The sequence below is a fragment of the Eulemur rufifrons genome, chromosome 11 (genome assembly GCF_041146395.1).
Source record: "Eulemur rufifrons isolate Redbay chromosome 11, OSU_ERuf_1, whole genome shotgun sequence".
NCBI classification, from domain to species: domain Eukaryota; kingdom Metazoa; phylum Chordata; class Mammalia; order Primates; family Lemuridae; genus Eulemur; species Eulemur rufifrons.
This window is the reverse complement of record NC_090993.1, coordinates 6,978,077-6,992,196: the sequence shown is the minus strand read 5'-3', so window position 1 is coordinate 6,992,196 and position 14,120 is coordinate 6,978,077. Positions and strand designations below refer to the sequence as shown.

Sequence of the window (14,120 nt, the reverse complement as noted above, 5' to 3'; positions counted from 1 at the left end):
ACACAGATAGCAAAGGTTAGAATATTAGAACATGGGGTTAAGTAACCCCAGTCCAAATAGAACAACAAATAATCATGTCCATCACGTGATAACGCCCTCTATTTGTAACTTCATAATACATATTTCCAAAATCTCAGCCATCGTTTCTTTCCAGAACTAGTTGTCTGAAAGTAAATTTTCACTTGATTTAAATCCATTTGAGTGCTAGTATGGGTGGGAAGAACGGAAAGAGTGGGCAAAGAAAAGTAAGCAAGAAGTTCCATCCTTAGTAACCGATAATGTGTTTGGTGTTTTGTTGCATTCGCGTGCTGTTAAAATCCAGCTAAATAGTCACGTTGTACTTGAAATATAGAAGAAAATCTCGTCTCCATTTCTCACTTCTCCATTCCATTGTTAGCTCCTTTGATCTAACCCGTGACACTTGAGTAAGAAAAAGTTAAGACTGGTGCATTTCCAGAAAAACATTTTCAAGCCACATTTTTCAACGGATGTATCCATTGGACTTGATCATAAAATGATGTTGTTTTAAATTTCTCTAGGCTGTCATTCAGGAAGCTGTAGTAAAACCCCCCCAGTAATGAGCTCCAGATAGAAGGAATGACTATTGGTGTCCATCTTTTACCCTGAAATGGGGAGTGGCTACATTTCCTAACTTTTACAAGGTGGTAGAAAAGAAGGCCGTGGGGACAAAGGAATGGCAGACGGCTCAGTCCTGGGAGCAGAGGAAGGGAAATGAGGCCAGTGTCTCCAGGGTTTCTCTGGCCCAGTCTGCCCAGATGAGTGCCAAGGAATGGGGTGATTCCTTGAATTTTTGCCTCTGACCCCAAAGTTGTAGCTGGACCCGAGTTGTTACCATTGATATTTATTTCAGAGCAGACAACTGCCATCAGATGGACACTGCCAAATACAGCCAGGAAGGGATGGATTTGAATGGGACAGCTAGACTCCTGGAACCCACAGTTGGCTGGGTGGGCAAGCTCACCCCGGGCATTTCATTAATCTCAGAATAACGCAAACCCAAATATTACGCAGTTGAATTTTTCAGAAGCATTGCCTGCATTGCAGCCAGTAGGTCCAGCAGTGATTAGAAATCAGAAAATCATTCTTGTAATAATAATCAGTAAGTCCAAGGTGACAGTATATGTTTGGTATATTTGCGTTACAGCACACTGAGGCTGAGTCATCATATCTCTTCTCACAGACCGTATCAGAGATGGAAAAGCTGTCCAGGCAAGGTATATGGGTGGAGAGTACAGACATCGAGGAGAGTCAGGCAGCCAGAATTGTCACTTGAAAAATGGGCAGATGTGGCACAGGGCATCTCTTGTCCAGGGACTAAGTATTCAGAAAATCAAACCGTGCCTTCCCCACCTCCCGACACCCCCAGCCTTTTTATTTGCTGAGGGACTACAGATGTCTTCCAGTTGCCTGAGACTATAGGATTTCATGCTCTGTTTGACGTAGTATGCAGCTTGTAGCTCACTGAAATGTAATTTGTGTCTAAATCATCAAAACTTCAAATTAAACAAGTTGGCGTGACATGGCCTCTTTGCGTATAAACAGTTGCATCTATGTGGAGCATCATCTCAACATAATCACCTCGCTCTGTCACCGAGACATTTCATAAACTGTGAGCTAGAGACTTTGCCAGTGTTGTCATTTGCACTTACTGATGGCGACGCCACCGATGACCTTCAGCTTCAAACAGGGTTCATGGAACAGTCTCCATTGTGACTTCTGATCAGCTTGTTCCGCAATTCCTTGGCCTGGGTCTTGGTGCTGAGCTCTGTACTTCAGGTCTGTTTTTGGAGGGATAAAAGTATTTTTTTCCCCGTCTGTTGGAGAAAAATCACTGCAAAGTGATATATTACTGAAGAAACTTAGTTTTATTTAGCTTCATTGTATTTGGAAGAAAAACCTATCTTTTTCCATTTACTTGAGACATTTAAAATTTTATTTAAGGAAAGTATATTTTTCAGGGTGCATGCGGATAGTTCCTCTCTTTATGGGAAATGTATACTGATTATGCAGACGTTTTGGTAGCTCATAATTCATTTCCAGTAAAATTAATAGCCTTTAATGCCGTGGCCTGTGTTTATGGAGGTATTTCAAGCAATTCTTCTTATATACAATGGAAGCTAGAAGTTCTGTTTGTCTTTAAATATTTAAAAATAGCCAAATAATTTTTCTGTGATCTGTCGTCTTGAAAGTAAGACTGTGGTTGAATGCACTGGTATTTAACGAGGTGCCTGGGCTGTTTTTACTGTCAGGGCAGAGACGTTTTCAGTGTGATAGTAGAAGATTCCTAAGCTGGGCACGCTGCCGTTTGGCATAGGAGGAAGAGGGTTATTTTCTCTGGACACTCAGGCTAATAGCCGTGTTGAAAATCTTATATTTCTAAATCGCTTTTTCTACAAAGGAACTTAGGACAAAGCATTTTATATTTTTTCTCATGGAACATGTATTTTATGTTTGTTCTGTGATGATTTCTTTATTTATCCTTCTTGGTTTTAAAGCATTACATGTAAGGAGATCAGCTGAGAAGGTACATGGAAGTTTATCAGATAGTAGTTTAACATAGTTCTGCATAACCAAATCAGGTTGACACTTCTACATCAGAATCGTTAATTAACACGCTAACGTAAAACAATGACAACACCGACTCTGTCTCTTAAGGAATAAAGAGGAAAAAAGAAAAAGCAATCTCATATGAAGCCCATGTTTAGGCATTGGACACACATACACACTTGCCTGCTTTTAAGGAAGGCTCTAGAGGTAGTAAACATTTGGTCCAATCTCTTCTATATTTCCAGGGTAATTCAGTGATTATTCATGTTGATAATGACCTCAAGTCACCTCAGGATCTTTGGTGCTCAAATAAAGATTGAATTAAGTTTAACTTGAGTTTATGAGCATGAAAGTGAGAGAATTTACTTTGGAATGATTTTGAGAATAAGGATTGCCTCAAAAAACTTTCCAGGCTGGGCACAGTGGCTCACGCCTATAATCCTAGCACTTTGGGAGGCTGAGGTGGGAGGATTGCTTGAGGCCAGGAGTTCGAGACCAGCCTGAGCAGAAGCAAGACTCTGTCTCTACAAAAAAAAAATAAAAAAAATTAGCTGTGAGTCTGTTCAGCTACTCTTCAGGAGGCTGGGGTAGGAGGATCGCTTGAGCCCTGGAGTTTGAGATTGCAGTGAACTATGATGTTGCCATTGCACTCTAGCCAGGGAGACAGAGTCTCAGAAACCCTGTCTCAAGGAAAAAAAAAAAAAAAAGTATCTGGTTAATCCTGTGTCAAATGAAAATCATAAGGAAGTATAATTTGGGCCAGGTGCAGTGGCTCACGCCTGTAATCCTAGCACTCTGGGAGGCCGAGGCAGGAGGATTGCTTGAGGTCAGGAGTTCAAGACCAGCCTGTGAGCAAGAGCGAGACCCCATCTTTACTAAAAATAGAAAAAAATTTGCCAGGCAACTGAAAATAGAAAAAATTAGCTGGGCATGGTGGCACATGCATGTAGTCCCAGATACTTGGGAGGCTGAGACAGGAGGATGGCTTGAGCCCAGGAATTTGAGGTTGCTGTGAGCTAGGCTGATGCCACAGCTCTCTAGCCCAGGCAAGAGAGAAAGACTCTGTCTCAAATAATAATAATAATTATAATTTGGTAAACATAGTAGTAGAAGTAGTAGTAATTATGACAACAATAATAACCATGGAAACCACACGTCATATAGTGCTAGTTATTTTGCATGTACCAGTCATTGTTTTTAAGCACTTTAATCCTCTTATTCCTATCAGACAGGCACCATGATCCTCAGTTCACAGTACAGAAGACTGAGGTATAGAGAAAATCAATAATGTTCCCAAACTGGTAAGGGGCTGAGCTCAGGATCAAACTCCAGCCATCTGGCTCCAGAGCCCCTGTTCTTCCTAATTAAGTAATAGTTACGGATGTGAAATATTTTATATGAGTGTAAGTGCAGTATTTTATTTGTATGGGGACCAGAATATATACTCTTAAAAAAGAATTAGAATTTGTATTGGTTTTCACATATGATCAATATTTAAATGACTGCAATTACACTTATAAAACTGTATGTGAAGACACTTTTAAAACCTTTTCTATCTTCTGACAGATTCTGACAAGGACATAAACTATGATGCCACCGACCGTGACATTTGCCCAGTTAAATAAAAGTTTTTCTGAGTGATGTGAGCTTTAGACATATAAGCTTCTGTAAGCAGTAAAAATTGGGGCCATTTGCTTGTGTGGCATATAAATAGTGGTTTGAGGCAGACAGCCACTGTGGTTAAACCTCACCAAATGTCAAGTGATGGTACTTTTTATTCACCCTGTGACACAAAAAGAACCATCTTTGTAAAATATGCCTTAAGTAAACAATGTCTAAGCGTGTTTAAAAGGTCTATAAAGGAACGTGCTACCCATGATGTAAATTTGCACACAGAGGTTAACAAGAGTTAAGAATCTGTTTTGTTTTTTTTTATTTCAAATTATTGTGGGGGTAAAAATGTTTTAGGTTACATGGGTCATCTTTACAATGCTTGAGTCCTGGCTATAGGTGTGCCTGTCACCCAAGTTGTGTTTTTTAGTACCTGTTATAATCTGTGTTATTTTTTAAAATACATAACGGACACTTGTCCAACCATGTAGCATAACACAAATGAATCTCTTAATGAGTTTCTTCTATTTACCAGATTAAAATGCTTTGCCCAAAGAATGGGAGAGAAACATTATTTATGATAGTTAAGTGTTTGTTAGGTTTCAGCCTCGGGAAATATGATTAGAAAAACAATCATTAACTCTGCTACTTCTTATATAAGGGGAGGTAATAAAAGGATTCATTGGAATTCACATTTATTACGGATGTAAACTTTAAGGAATTAGACATTTGGTATAGTGTCTTTCCATTGCGCTTGATGACTTAACATCTAAAAAAGCCATTTTTTATGTTGTAAAAATTGGTAATAACGATGGGGAGAAAAGCATCCATTATTCAGCTGCTCTTCTTTGGGAGTACGTAGTGTAATACCTCTAAACATTCATGCATGAGACAGTAATTACCATTAAAAGGCTGCTTCTTACTATGTTGGGGAATTCGGGGAATGTGTGTGCTACACTTCAGATATTGACTGGTGCTGGATTATTCACTGCTATGGAAAGGAGAAAGAGGTGATATATATCTGTAAATTTTCACTTCAGTTTTATTTATTACTGCAAGTGTTTACTTTTAGATTTTAAAAAATTTTATCATAATCAGTAGAAATTTCAGTGTTCCCAGGGGATAGGCTGGATGGTAATCTGAATAGTAGAAGTCTAGTTTTTTTTGTAAGAGTGTTAATTTTTCCTGTAGAGCCTGCAAAGGTGTTAATTGTTCCAGTGTAGCAAGGGTGTGTTTGGGTTGACTTTAACAGTTATATTTGTCTTTCAGACTGAAGACCTAAAATGTCTGAAACACCAAATATCTTATAATAAGACAATTTAGATTTGTTTCGGGGCTACACAATAAACATTTGGTACTTTGTATCTTTTAACATCTGCTTTTAATAGAATACATTCCTATTGCAAGCCTTAAAAATGTATTTACATAGAAAACCACATCAAAATACAAAGCTATAATTAGACAAACATAGGTTTTGTGGAATCTGGATTTGTTTTAGATGTTGAAAGATTTATTATTTTTTGAAGATGCTATTCCTATAACTATTTGTAGAGCATACACAATCAATGCAAAGAATGCAACAATACTAAACCTCGATTTTTAAGTTTTCTTTTAGCCAAAAAAAAATAATGTTTATACTTCTAAGTAAATGGCTAAACATAAAAAAAAAAAAACCCATAAATCCATCCCTGAGGGTTAATTATTTTGGACTTTATATTCATATACTATGATGGTATTAAGATTCTGTTGGACTAGATGTATAAGAAAAGGGTATGGATTTTTAATGGATGGGATGTTCTGTTTACTGTGGTCAATAGGAATTGAAGAAAGAGCATAGAAGAGAATACAAATTCTATCTAGAGTGCCAGGCATGGTGGTGCATGCCTGTAGTTCCGGCTACTTTTAGGAGGCTGAGGCTGGAGGATTGCTTGAGCCCAGGAGTTTGAGGTTGCAGTGCACTGTTACCCTGCCTGTGAATAGCCACTCTGACCCCATCTCTAAAACAATTTTTTTTTAATTCTATTTGGAGCAGATGATGGGAAAGTGTTTTCTCAATATTGCCAGTTTAGATTGGAGCTACTATTGCAGGAAGCCCTAGAACACCAAGAAGAGTGAGCCTACTTTAGTTCCACTGGAGAAACGAAACAGCGAAAGTACAACTTTCACTGTTGGACCCTTTTTTGATCTGATGGCAGCAGAGTTTATTCATTTCGGCAGGGAGTACAGCAGAGGAAATGAGCTAAATATACCAGAGAGGGCAAAGAGGTTGTCTAGAGGGCTAATTTATTATGGAACAACCCAAGAGAGACAGTATTGAGTAATTCCAAGGACTATACTTGAATAATCCTTTAGGTTCCACACTGTATACTAGAGACAGTAAGAACTGTGGGTGGTCGGGAGTCGAATGAAGTTTGTAGGCCGGAGTTGGGATAAAGCCTGTATAGAGGAGATGGGACTTGAAGTGGGCCTTGAAGAATTTATTTGGTTTAGATACATAGGGAGGATTAAGGGATGATTTTTGAGACTAGCACCATGAGCAAAGATTTCCTTGCAGCTTATTTAAAACCATAGTAAATCCATCACCATTGTAGGAGGCTTCCCCTGTGTGCTCCTGTCTGAGAGTTTCAGGAATGTAAATGTAGATCATTTATATTCGTTTCCTTAGCTGAATGTGTTTCCTTCTCATCCTCCTAGCAAGTCTTCAGGTTTGTCGTATTAGATATAAGTGTGAGAATTGAATTTAGATAAATTGGACTCAAAGCTTATTTTGCTTTCATGGCATGAAATAGCAGAATGTATGTTTCTTTACCATGGACAGCAACAGGACTTTGGATCACCCCAGAGCAAAGGAGGATTTTACCCCTTACTTGAATTCCATAGTCACGACAGCGCCTACCTTTGGTCTACAGGAAGGGATACTGGGGACGTTGTTCTGATTATTCACATCCTAACTCAGTGTGACCTATACTGAAAAAATGGTGATGATTATTTGAGACCACAAGCTTAAGACTTAAAAAAAAAAAAAATTAGTTATTTGTGCCTTTAGTGTTTTTTTAACTTCAGCTCTTTTGTGGTTGTTTAAAGTTCTATCTTTTTAAAACCTATTATCCTGCCTCTCCTAGGGTAAAACCATAGCCACAGACAGAGGTAGAAAGAGATGCTGTCTTGTTGGCGGCACATGTCGGGGGTACAGCAGAGTTGGGGGTGGCTGGTGATGGAGAACTATTTAAATAATTCCAATTATTTAAATTGGAATGTAAGCTGTTTCTTTTTAAAAAATACATTTGTCATGGAAGATTTCTGACCTTTCTCCTTAATTTTTTGTCAACTGTTAATAGATGAATCTTTAAAATTACTTGATTCATAACTTGGAACTCTACCTGGAACGAAACCCCCTTGATCATGGTGAATCATTATTTTGATGTGCTGTTGAATTTGGTTTGCTAGTATTTTTTAAGGATTTTTGCATCTATGTTCATAAGAGAATGGTGTTGAGTCTATAGTTTTCTTTTTTTGTTGTGTCCTTTCCTGGCTTTGGTATAAAGTGATTGATACTGGCATCATATAATGAGCTAGGGAGAGTTCCCGCCTCCTTGATGTTATGGAATAATTTCTCTAGGATAGGTACCAGTTTTTCTTTGTAAGTCTGGTGGAATTCAGCTGTGAATCCACCTGTTCTGGGGCTTTTTTTGTTGTTGTTGTTGTTGGGAGATTGTTTTTTTATTAGTGTTTCAGTCTTGCTGCCTCTTAGTGGTTTGTTCGGGATCTCTATTTCTTCCTGATTAAGTCTTAGGAGATTGTGTGTTTCTCGGAATTTATCCATTTCCTCTACATTTTCTAGCATATGCATATTGAGATTTTCATAGTATTCATGGGTAATATTTTCTATTTCTGTGGTATCAATTGTAATAACTCCTTTTGCTTTGCTGATTGAGCTTAGTTGAGTCATTTCTATTTCTGGTTAATCTAGCTAGAAGTCTGTGATTTTGTTTATCTTTTCAAAGAACCAACTTTTTGTTTCATTTATTCTTTGTATTTTTTTGTTGGTTTCTATTTTGTTCTTCTCTGAGCTTTGTCATTTCTTTGTTAGATTTAGGTATGTTTGCTCTTTCTTTTCTAGCTCCTTTGCATGTGACATTAGGTTGTTAATTTGTGATCTTTTTGTCTTTTTGATGGTAGGCACTTAAGTCTATGAATTTTTCCCTGAGAACTGCTTTTGCTGTGTCCCATAGATATTGACAGCTTGTGTCCTGTTTGCCATTCAGTTGGAGGAATCTTTTGATTTTTTCATCTTAATTGCGTCATTGATCCTGCAGCAGGTTGCTTAATTTCCATTACTTTGTGTAGATTTGAGTGTTTCTGTTGGAATTTATTTCTAGTTTTAGTCCACTGTGGCCTGAGAAGATGCATGGCATGATTTTGATTTTTTTTTTTTTTTAAATTTGATGAAACATTTGTGTCCAAAAAGATATGATAAGTCTTGGAGAATGTCCAATGTGCTGATGAGAAGAATGTATATTCAGTAGGTTTTTGGTAGAATATTCTGTAAATGTCTGTTAGATCCATTTATTCTAGAGTTCTTTTTGAGTCCAGTGTTTCATTATTGATTTTATGCTTTGATGATCTGTCCAGTTCTGTCAGTGAAGTAATCAAGATTTCAGACTATAATTTTCTGGCTAAGTAATTCTTTCTTCAAGCTCAAAAACTTTTTTTTCCCCTCAAAATATATGGTCAAAAGTATAAGCCATTTTAAACTTAAAAAACAATATAGTTTTATGGGCAAGAGTCCATTAAAGGAGAAATTTATATCTTTTTCTCTTTGCTCTTGATGAAGAGACTAAAGATCTATGGACTGTGTGATTTTTCTCTTTGGTGTAGTGTAGGGCTCTGGGAATATAATTAAAGTCCCTTTAGAAAACCTTACTGGCCTTGCAGTCTGTGCTTTGGGACACAGTCACCAGCATTCCCCAGAGGATAGATTTTCTGCGTTTATGAAGGTTACCTCTGCTGTTGGTTGAACATTTGACTACAAACTATTTTATTGCCTGTTTTGATGAAAGTTTGGAAGAATCTTTCTTCTGTCAAGTCCTCATGTAGGAAAGAGGATTGAAAGCAAAATCTTAGGATCTTTGTGTTTTTTTAACTTCCATATTGAACAGACATGCGTGGTAAAGGAGATTTGCGTTAATGAAGCTAAATTTAAATGCATACGTTAAAATTGGCCTGTCCTCTTTTGCTTTCTCCTTGTCTCTCTCTCTCCTTCCTCCTCTCCTTTCTCTCCTGCTCCCTCCCATGTGCAGTGGTATATGATGTTCCATGCTCTCTTGGTAACCAGCGCCCCCTGTCTTCCATGCACATATATAGCATGATCAAAAAATGTTTTCTTGGTGACACAGTTAATGCCTCTGTAGAAGACTTAGGAATTAATATTCTGCTAATTACAGTATCAATGTCCTGTGTATATATATGTTTAGCCTCAAAATGAAAAAAAAATCACTATGTTTGGTGATTCTATTCAATTATGTGTTGTACCAGGTTTAAAAGTGAATGAAATGCCTGTGCTATTACTCCATACTTGACAAATTTTAACTAGAGTATGAAAGTGTCTAAAAATAGCAAGTTTGAGAAAAAACATTTTAAGAAACTACCGTATAAATCTTGCTACCCAAAAGTTTATGGGGGGAAAAAAGTGAGAAGAGTATAAAGTTGAAATGAGAGCCGAAACAGCTGACATCACCCAAAGCTTTGCAGAATATTAAGGCATATTTTCTCTCTTTTTTTTTTTTTTCCAGCTTGCCATAAAAATCATTATGTTTTGAGATGTATATTAGCAGGAATGTAAACAAGGTTTCTCTTTAATGGATCTATACGACAATCTTTATTATTGTTTTGTGTATTTCTCCACATGGATTCTAATGTTATTAAAACTTCAGAAAACATAAATAGGTCACTCTATTTTGTTAACCCTTAGTACAAAATAACTTTTTTCTCTTTGTGCTTTTCTGTAAAATTTGTTGGTGTTTTTACTTGTGGGTTCTTTTACTAACATTTTGTGTACTTAAATCAGTTACCGTTATAAGTAAAGCTTTTCGTAATTAGGATGGAATTTCTCCTACTTTTTTCCACTGCCAAAACAAATGAAACTAGCATGTTCTTCAGGCACCACTAGAAGCTAGAATGTGAGTTGAGATCCACTTGAAGCTGAATGCTTTAAGTCATCAGCCTTTCTTTTATGGCCTCGATGGGCACAAGGGCTCCCTAAAAACTGGCTTCTAGCTAATCTTCATCCTTTGAGCTGGCAAGGAAAGACAGAGTAACTTATTTTATTTTGAAAGTTAGTTTGCAGTGTTCCCTTGGTGATGCCAGACGGACTTGGCTGGTTTTTTGTTAATAAAAACTTTCCTATTGCAGTAATGCCAGCTTCCTTTTGAATATTGCCACACATGAAGCAGGTAGGTAGAGAGCTATTCCAAAAAGAAGGAAATAAAACAAAAAAAACTCCTCAATTTGACTGTCTCTTCTCCTTCTATATTAAATCTTCCAAAAAAATAAAACTATGCAAAGCAACCAAATATAAGAGTAAAACAAAAGTTTTCCTTTAAAAACGATCAGAAAATTATTTCCCCATTTTTTTCTATCAAGTATGAACAATCTTGGTTATATTTTCAAAATCTGATCATTATAAAATGCGGATGAAGAAAATAACCAAATGGCAAGGTGGTTTCAGCTTCTTAATATTTTGGTGCCACCAAGTTAAACAGGAAGGAAACAGGTGTTAGTGTGAAACATACAGTTTAAAAGCAAATTATCCTACTGGCTACATTAAATAGTGTATTTAAGTAGGAAGAGAAACACAGTTTCTGAATAGAGATTTGAAGGCACAGAAGTTAGAGACCCTGACTTGTTGAATCTGGCTTGATATGTGGGGGACTTGGAATGGTTATAGTGATGACTTGAAATAATAATTAGGTTTTGAATTGATTCAGTGGTTTGCATTTTCAAACTTAAGATCCAGTTTACTGGAGAGATTTTCCACCTAAACGGAGTAAAGCCCTTCTGTAAGGCGATCCTCTTTGGTGTTATTTCAACAAAAGTCTTCAAGAGCTAGAAATCATGGTTAGGAATAAGTCCTCTTGTCACATTTTTCGGCTCTTTATTCTCCTGAGTGTCTACCTTTTAAATATTTCCCTGTTCTCCAGAGCATTTCTAGGGACTTCTTGAAATCATGTATCCTCCTTGCTTTGCTTCCTTCCTGGTAACACATTCCATATGTTTTCTTCACTTTTTCAGGAAACGGGATTACCTATAATCTGCATTTCCCTGAATATCTTAACATTTATACTGCTGAATCTCTTCCATTTGCTCACTCTGCTTCCTTATTTGAAATCATGCAATGCGATGGAGTTAAAAACCTACCAAAAAATATTTTTTCCCATATACTTACAAACTTTTTTTTTTTTATCCATGTCTGCTTCTAATGCTGTAAGAGGAAGGAGTACAGCTCTCATAACTATACTTACAACTTTAGATTGTTTGAGAATCTGTACTCTTCTCTACATCCTTCTTGAGATGCAATTAGCGTTTCGTGTATGGCAACTAGTGTTGCATGCAAAATTCTAGAAGGAACATATAACACATGACTCACACCGAACAGTAATTTGTTTTCAGTTCGCCGCCTTTTTTTCTTAATCCAACTTATTAAGTCATGTTTGCCATTCTTGAGGTTACTAATATGGTTTCACAGATTTTACTGCCCTAATTTTAATAACCATGTCATTCTTCCCTTGTAATAGTCTACTATACATTTTTCCCTCCACTGGGCCACCCAGGACTATGTCCTCACTGTCTTCCTCATTCTTCTTACTGCAGTCTTGCTGTTTTTCTCACTTGTTTATTTTATCTTTTTTGTGTGTTTACTCACATCAGTATTGTGTTTTTAAAACGTAAGCTGTTGTAAATTTCCAGTGGCTTATGTATTGCGCACACTTTTTTTTTTTTTAATTCACTCATTCTCTTTTGCAGGCACTTAATATATTCCAATTATTAGAAAACTATGTATGGGTCTATCTTCCTTTTAGGTTCCTTCTCAAAGCCTGTAAAACCATCTCTCTGGCCAAAATCATTTTATTGATTTTTTTTTTGATTTAACACCACGGAAGTCATTTAGAGGGAGTAACACATTATCGTTATGAAGACTCATACTAAGTTTTAGAGAAAAGTTGACATCTGAAAAGATGTTACTTTTTTTGGAAAAGCTTATTCTGGAATTTTTTTTTGCATTAACAGCCTCCTCAGAGGGGAATCCTTCCCCCTATCCTTGTCATGATTCTTAACCTTCTTCCAGTGACCCCTGGAAAGAGGAGAGAAAGGTGAGAAGGGTCAAAGAAGTTTTACACGCTGAGCAGAAGTTCTGTTGGAGATATCAAGGGTGTAGAGATCTTCCAGAAAAGGGAAAACTCATTGTAGAAGAAAAGGAAACAGCCCTTTTGGAAGGGGGGAGTGCACCCGAGCATTGCATGTGAGGATGCTGATTTGTGTCTCTTTAAGCCCAGATCCAGTCTGGGTCTGCATGTCTGTTTCTTTTCTACCACAAAGAGACGTATACCATGCTTGCCATGATCACAATGTTGGACAATAATCACACGACTTGTGCTTTACAAGAGGTATAAAAAACTTTCTGTCATCACCAGAAGAAGAAAAAAAAAAGATGTGTGTATCAACCTTCCCACAGATTAGCTATAATTAGAAAACCATGTTGAATCATGTTGACTCAGATGAGAATACGAAGAAACCAGGAGTTACTCTGTTCATCACAAGCTGGCTTCCCGACCTTATTTTGCCAATCATGTTTTAGAAAACTAGTTATAGAAACTGAAATTGTTCTCTTTCCTGTCTCTACATTAGAGTTTTTTGGCTTCCAAGTTCAAAAATGGGAAAGGGGGGAAAGGAGGGAAGCCTGGGATATTGCAATAAATCAAGAAGGATTCCTTTCAGTCCCGGGGCATCCTCATATGCACGTTGAAAAACGGTACCCGGATGTCATCTTTGCATGTGATTAAATAGAAGGAGTTCTAGGCCAAGATATCAGTTTTGGATGAAGTTAAAAATTGCCGTGATGCTCATTTGCTTTTCTTTTAAAATGGTCTTTTCATTTAGATCAGCTTTTGATTTGTTAATTGTGTAATCTTGCATCAGCGAAGGGCATACACCTCTAGCTTTTCCTGTCGCCTGGTGGTGGAAGTCAATCAATACTGGGATCCATCTCCAGTCTCCTTCCCCTCCCCCAGTATCAAAGTTGGCCTGGTAGGAAGAATCCCACCCAGGAAGTCCTGGTAACTTACTCATCAGTCACTCCTGATTATTCATATATTTTCTTTAAGTGTCTGTAGTTTTTTAATATCTTAGATTATTCATGTCTACTATGGGTGAGTTTATTTTCTTCCCCAGGAGACTGTTTTTGTGTATAATGACCTTGTGCTTGTAGTGGGGATAGACATAAAGGATGTGGGTTTATGATTCATGCTCAAGCAAATTTAATCCACAAGTGATCTGCTGTGAAAATTGAAGCATGAGATGCTGCTGAGAGTTACGGCTGTTTTGCACGCCTTCAGCTCTTGGCATTGACTCAGTTCTATGGTAGGAAGGTGATTTCCTTTCAGGTGATTGATTACCTGAAATGGATTTTTCTCTCCTCTCATTAGAACCATCCATTGTCCTTAGAATGGAAGCTTTTAGCTTCAGAGACTCTTGCCAGAGTCTTGCCTTTACCTGCATACTCTAGGCGCCTAACACAGTGGGATACCCCATGATATTGATCTACCACCGGCCTTAAAGATGTGTTTTTGAATAATTGAACTATTTGAAAAGCCCATATATAATAAATTAACTCTTCCAGGGGTTTCTTTCAGTGGTTTTATTTTCCTCTTGTGTGCTACTTTGGG

At 37.3% G+C, this 14,120-nt stretch overlaps 1 protein-coding gene across 1 annotated transcript in view; it reads left to right on the top strand.

The window, feature by feature from the left end:
* FMN2 (formin 2) overlaps positions 1 to 14,120 on the top strand; it is a 237,273-nt gene that overhangs the window by 75,292 nt on the left and 147,861 nt on the right.